Source organism: Hirundo rustica, chromosome 2 (genome assembly GCF_015227805.2).
Source record: "Hirundo rustica isolate bHirRus1 chromosome 2, bHirRus1.pri.v3, whole genome shotgun sequence".
NCBI classification, from domain to species: domain Eukaryota; kingdom Metazoa; phylum Chordata; class Aves; order Passeriformes; family Hirundinidae; genus Hirundo; species Hirundo rustica.
In genome coordinates, this window is record NC_053451.1 from 65,178,046 (window position 1) to 65,183,764 (window position 5,719).

General features: G+C 34.7%; 1 long non-coding RNA gene across 1 annotated transcript in view; it reads right to left on the bottom strand.

Annotated features, from left to right (window-relative positions):
- Nucleotides 1–865: 865 nt before the first annotated feature.
- Nucleotides 866–5,719, bottom strand: part of LOC120764984 (uncharacterized) — a 12,555-nt gene continuing 7,701 nt past the window's right edge. Inside the window, exon 3 of the long non-coding RNA XR_005704339.2 lies at nucleotides 866–977. This is a non-coding gene — a long non-coding RNA (uncharacterized LOC120764984). The remainder of the gene's footprint in view (nucleotides 978–5,719) is intronic.

Here is a 5,719-nt window from a genome sequence, read left to right on the forward strand (position 1 = left end):
AAAATAAAGACAAAATATCTGAAAAATTATCTTTTGGAAAAAAGTCAAACTTTTTAATAATAGTTTTGTTGTTCTTCTTGCCTCATACGTATGCTTTCACCCATGACAAGTCTAGAACCAGGATTACTATTTTAGAAATAAAGCTAGTAATATATCTAATTTTATACTGCACGGAAAATCTCGTCTATCATGAAGTACAGAAATAACATAAAACATGACAGATAAGAATTGTAAAACTATGATAAACTATCATACACATATTCATTACCTTAATTTCATTTATTTAAAGAGTTAATTAATAGTCAGTATCTTTATATTCTAGCAGGAATATCCAAGTAGGTAACTTTTTCATTGGCAAAGTATCATTAATTTCTTTTAAAAAATAATGTTTTCTATGAGGGTTTGCCTTTGTTGAAGCCATTTTTCCTGGCTATTTTACTAACAAGCTGACACAATGATAATGCTATTATACAACTACTTCTCCCATTTCTTTTTTATCAGTACTGAGAATGCTTTTCTTGACAACCATCATCTTTTCTTGGCAAGCATTTTCTCCCTGCATCCTTCAGGTCTATTTATATTTGAACTTAGAACATCATCTGATTTCAATATTTCTTTCCCTTCTACCCTTCTAATTCTGTCTATTCATCTATTTACCCTTTCTGGTTGCAATAATTCTTTTTTCACTTTCAATTCTCCAGGCTGTCCATTGCTGTTCCTATAAAACACCACCTTAGAAAAGTCCTTACACACATTTCAAGCTATGCCTATATTGTCAATCTTCTCTTTCCAAGTAATTTGCTTCTCAACTCTACTTTGTGTCAACGTTCTAATTTATTTTGTTCTCCCCACATGCAATTGCTATTACCTTCTGTGGTCTTTCAGACATGTCACTTGTCTCTAGTCACCCTAAATCTTCTCTTCAGCTGAATTCTCAGATTGAAAGGTTCTGTCACAGCTAATATTTCTTCACAGATCTAGAGATAATGAATGGTAGTGAAAGTGGTGTTTATTGTTCAATACATATTTGACAGCAGAGTTCAGATACTGCAGAACTGGAAGAGTGAGAGCGTATGGTAGTGGAAAACTTTTACTACTAAAATCAAGTTTCAGAAATATAAAGAATGTAAGCATAAGGAAGTTTAGAAAGAAACAGTACATTTGTGAGCATATGCTCAAGAGTCAGATACTACATTTTATGATCTGTAAATGAGAATAAACAGAAAGGGCAAGAACTAATGGGAAGGGCAATTTGGTTTTATACAAATATATCTTTCTTGAACTTTGACCAGGTCAACTGTTAATGACCACCTGTATTATTTTTGCTAGGTTTATTTAATAATTACAGTGTGGATTCTGTCAATAAGAGAAGAAAAAAAAAAAAAAAAAAAAAAAGCCACACCAAAAAAGTGGTGCAAGAATCAAAAATAAATGGCACATAAGGAAAATAAGCTGAACAAAATTTCTTCCAAAATGAACACTATTGAGACCACTACATTTAGAAAAATATTGAGCATCTTCTGGATAACATTTTTCAAGCAGTATAAAAGCATGAATTGTAACTTTCAAAATCTAGAAAGATAAATCATCTTTATTTTAATTTTTTTTTAGTTTTAATGTGCTCCAAGCACATTATCCATGTTGTTTAAAAGAGAAATAAATAAATCAAACTTAACAAATTGCTTTCTTCAGCTGTTTTACCTGCAAAGAGCTTTAGTTTGTCACTCTTTTGGAGAAGAAAAGTAGATAAAGAAATAAATCAGATATCTTTATATTTATAATGTTAGTTTACACAAAATAAGTTGGGTTTTTACCTTAAAGTAATTGTCTTTAATATTGCCAGATGGCATTGTTAAAACAAACAAGCAAAACCCCCAAACACAACCATATGGCTACATACATGCATATATATAATATACATACACAAGCAGGTGTGTATATGCAAATACAAAACAAATTTCTTCCTTTTAAGTTATATCTTTATGTTTTTAGACCCATAAATAATCCTTCAGGTAAAAACAAACAACAAAAACAAACAAACCAAAAACCCAACCAAAAAAAAAAAAAACCAAAAAAACACAACAACAACAACAACAAAACAACAAACCCCACCCTTACTACTGACTCAAAAGAAATAGGATTCTTTTATCCTTGCAATCTGTTGGCATTACCTGTGCACATTGTAACACTGAGGTATCAAAGTAAATATGCCTTTAAAGCCTTTAAATGTGTTGGTCAATTCAGTTGGAAATTTTGCATTATAAAAGTAATTATTAATAATTTATAATTTTCCAGAATTGCAGGTGAATCTATTAAAAATTCTTTTGCATCCTCTTTGTAACAAACTATTCAATTTATTCAATTTATTCAATTCAACAGTTATTCAAATGCACAACAGGCCCTGATGATGGTGTATTAAATCAAATTAGTTGGTCATAGGCAGGCTTGTAAAGTCTGGAGAGGAAATATGTAACTCCTAATGTTAAAAATATTACTGATCTATATACATTCTCTATGTGGACAAAGCATATTTTCACTGAAAATAAGGGTTTCTTTCAAAACATTGTGTAAAACTTTAAGGTAGTTAGGTGTTGTAATGCATTAATTGAGTTTATATTGTGTTTCATCAGATTTGAAATGTTTTTTCTCTGTATCACGCGGTCTGTCCTTGCCCAGCAGTGCCCATGCCCCACACTGGAATGTAACCCAACTCTGTTCCACTCCCACTTTATCCCTGATTGGGCAATGGCTTGTCCCTGCCTCTGGGCCCTGCCCCCTGGGGAAAAAGCCCCGACACGGGGGAGGGGAGTAGGGCCCACATCTCTCTGGCACCAGGAAGTGATTGGGGAAGATCTCCAGCCAAGGCAGGGCAAGACTGGAGAAAAAAGCAGTATTTCCACCCCCAGACAAAGAGCAGGCTCTTTCTTTTTGCCATCGGCAGTCATCTAGTCTCGTGAAGAAATACCACAGTTAGGGCTTATGTCTGCTGGGACTTTTTACAATTGAGATATAAATCCCAGTTGTAGCAATATAAATGCCTAATACGTTTATTGAAAGAAAAATCATCTAATCCTTTAATTAAATCTCTCATTAGCTGCATTGACTAAAATAACATCTTTAGTGTAAGTATATGTTGGGATCCTAGATGTGAGCCAGCCTCAAGTAAAGGAAGAAAATTTATTTTACTGATTCCTTGTATGAATTTTGTCTTAATAGTGATAAGGGAGGGTGCCCTTATCCCACAGTTCTGTCCCTTGGATCTATATTTTCCCATTTAATCTGTGTTAAAACTAGTTCAGTGTGCAATTTCTATTTCACACTTCCACAGTTTATTTCTTTGAATCAGTCCACAGCAAGGATACTTTTCTCTTACCTTAAATATGCAATTTACCCTCAAGTACACAACAGCGTTTTATCACTGTATTCTATTTTGCATGTGTGAAAAGTTTTAAAAAAACACCAAGTAACTGAAGCACAGGAAGGGGTATGATAGCTTTTGAACATGATAATGAATACTCAACAAATGAAGATGACAAAACTGTCATAAAATATGCATCTCCACAGCTCTGAGGATATGATAAATGCCTGATTTTCAGGGGAAAAAAACCCAAAAAAACAAAAAACAAAAACAAAAAAAAAAAACCCACCAAAAAAAAAAAAAAAAACCACACCACCACCACCTGGTTTCTTTTCCTACCTGTTTTGTATTGTACCAATAATGGGGACAAATGCCTCTGGTCTTCCTACCTTGGTGGCTTATACTACTTAGAGAAAAGCCTCACATGTAACCTAGGATGTAAGATGTGTTACGGCAAAACTTGTTACTTCAGGCACTTAGTATCATACTAGAAGAAAAAAACATGGAGATGGAACCATGTGATGTTCTGTAACTTACGTGTTTTGCTATGATTTCTTACAGTTGTAAACAACTATAAAAGTTGAGAATCTAGCCTAAATTGTACCAAGATTCTGGCTTGCCCCAAAGGTCCCGAGGAAGTGAAGGTGTGGTGTAAGTTAACTCTGTTGGCTAAGTTATATCTTTAGTGTAGGTGGCCCAGATCAAAACATGGAATCAAATATTCTAGGAATTTTTTATGCATCTCATAATCTTAACTGAACTATGAATGTTTCAGGTATTAGATTTTTTTAGAATCTGGTTGTCACTCTTTTTATTTTCCTCTAAGGGTATTGTCCTCTGGTGATTTTCACCAACAAAGTTTACCACCTACCTGTTCAGGATATGACTTTAAACAATTATAAACACACACTCAGAGAAATATAACACAAAGATCTATAGCTGGCTTTTCCAAATGTTTCACTGGTGTATTTTTCATATGTTGCAAATATTTTGCTTTAAGTAATTCATTAAAATTAACACAATAGGATAAGTAATTTTATGAAGATACTACCAAATCAGAAAAATAAGTTTTTAAAAAATTAAAAACAGAAAGAAGAAATCCCCACTTTTGTTTTGTTTTGTTTGAAATAGTAGTCAAATATAAATAGTTTTCCTTTGCTCTAATTTTATAAATTCTTTACTAGATTTTTGAATTTATAAGCCATAAATCTTAAAATTGGAAGTTACATCTTTTAATGGCATTGTCTGTTCTATAATGTTGTATACTGGGTGCAGGTGCAGTCAGTGGCAGTGGGGTCTGCAGGGGTCACTGTGCAGACACAACCAGTCCTGCTGGCTCTGACAGATCCACCGTGTCTGAACCCCATCGCCAAAGCAGTGACACCTTGGCGAAAGCATGTTTCAGAAAGGGAATAATGCTGCCAAGAGGGGAATGAAGGCCAAATTTGTGAGAAATAAACCTGCAGACAGAAAGGTCAGAGAAGAAGGCAGAGGAAGTGGTCCAGGCACTGGAGTAGAGATTCACTCCCCTGTAGTCTGTGGAGAAGGTAGTGGCGATGGGAGGCTGTTCCCCTGAAGCCCATGGAGGAGATCATGGCAGAGAAAGAAAAAGTCAGGATGAAGGAGAGCCGGACTCTTACGTATTGATTAAAATTAATAGTTCTACTTTTGTAAGTAATAATTTCACTATTTTGCATCATATTATATACACTGTTCCATATGTTTATTTCATCATTCACAGCAAAAGACAATGATGTCACAGTCCCCAACCCATAATTATATTTGCCTAATCAGAGTCGAAGTGTTATCAGTACATCTTCCCTCTCATAGCCTGAGAAGCGTGACTGCAAACAGGATTTCCCAAAATACTGTTAGGCAGAATAGGGACATTAACAGGGGAATATGTTTTCTTTTTATTTCTCTCTGCCCTGTGGCTGAAGTTGTACCAATTGTTCCCACACATGAACATGAGATTCCTGGATAAACTCTGGACCATGTGCCTTATTACAGGCATGTCAGAGAGGCAAGTATCAGAACGGATCTGTTTATTCAACTGGAACCAAAGTGCTACCTGTATTTCAAAACTGAACTAAAATCTCTCACCAGAGGTTAATGAAGGAAATGGAAAACCCATAGTGACATAAATATTGAGCAGGAACTAAGGACATAAATGACGTTGTAGTGCTTGTTTATAATAACTACCACAGTACTGCCGGTGACAATTCTAGCTCTGGCGAGTATGGCTAGCTTACTTTACCTTCCACCTTTTCCAAAACAATATAATAATATTAAAGCAAAACAACCACACAATATTTAGTGTAGACAGGGCATTATATACCACTGTAGGTGTTATCGGTACTC